This window comes from Asparagus officinalis, chromosome 8, assembly GCF_001876935.1.
Source record: "Asparagus officinalis chromosome 8, Aspof.V1, whole genome shotgun sequence".
In the NCBI taxonomy this organism is placed as follows: Eukaryota; Viridiplantae; Streptophyta; class Magnoliopsida; order Asparagales; family Asparagaceae; genus Asparagus; species Asparagus officinalis.
The window spans coordinates 2528178-2529172 of record NC_033801.1 but is presented as its reverse complement, the minus strand read 5'-3'; positions in this window follow the sequence as shown (position 1 = coordinate 2529172).

The following is a 995-nucleotide window of genomic DNA, read 5'->3' as shown; positions in this document are numbered from 1 at the left end:
CTCAACCTCTAATCCCTGAGGATTGAGTTTGAATGGACACGAAGCGAGAGATGTCCATCCCCACCTTATCCCTCTGTTTTTTCATGAGAGCTTGGAGGGAGAGGAGAGGAGTTTGAGGGGAGATCGGAGGGCTGGGATCACAGGGAAGTTATCGCTTTCTCGGGCGTTGTTGGGCCTCAAAAAATAATTTTGGAGACAAAAAAGGGGGAATCCTGGAATTAAGATTTTGGGACGCGTGGGTGGGCCTCTTGAGAACATACCCTTTAAAAATTCAAATTTAATGCACCTTACTCATTTTGCTAATGTTTAGACCTTGTTAGCATACTTTAAGGTTAATTTTGTAAGCTTATTTTTTTTTTTTTTTTTTCAATGAAAATTTGACTTGGGGATACTTGATTGGAAGACAAACCCACTTTAAAGATGATTTATACATAAATTAAAATTATTGAAAGGTGATTTTCACCTAGTTACCTTGTTCTAAGGTGTTTTCTAAGAGTGGGGAAAAGTTAATTTTTTTTTTTTTTTTTTTTTTGGTTTTGTTGTTATTGTTGTTGTTGTTATCTTTGTTCTCTAGTACACGCTACACGCGCATTACATTGTAAACCGGTGCGTAAAAAATATTTTTCCACGCCTTAATAATCAATGGTGATATGAAATGGTTTTGAAGAGTCGTTGTCAAGAGTGATATAAAATGTCTTTCTATTAAAAAATGTACGGAGTGCGGAGAGTAATTACTGAGTAGTGGAGGATAGCCGGGAATGTTTTTAGATCTTTCCAATTTTATTCTCGCAATCGGTTTCAATTAATGTACTATAAATCGTTGAGGATACACGTTGAACTTTTTTTTTTTTTTTTGAAATCTTGACACGCAAAGGGGTGGTACACCAGAATTTCGCTTTTTAAATTAATCCTGTAGCCTCGGAGAGGATCAAGTTCATAGAATATAATTTTTTTCCCAAAATTTATTCGCTTTAATTTGCCTATTCAAATGCATG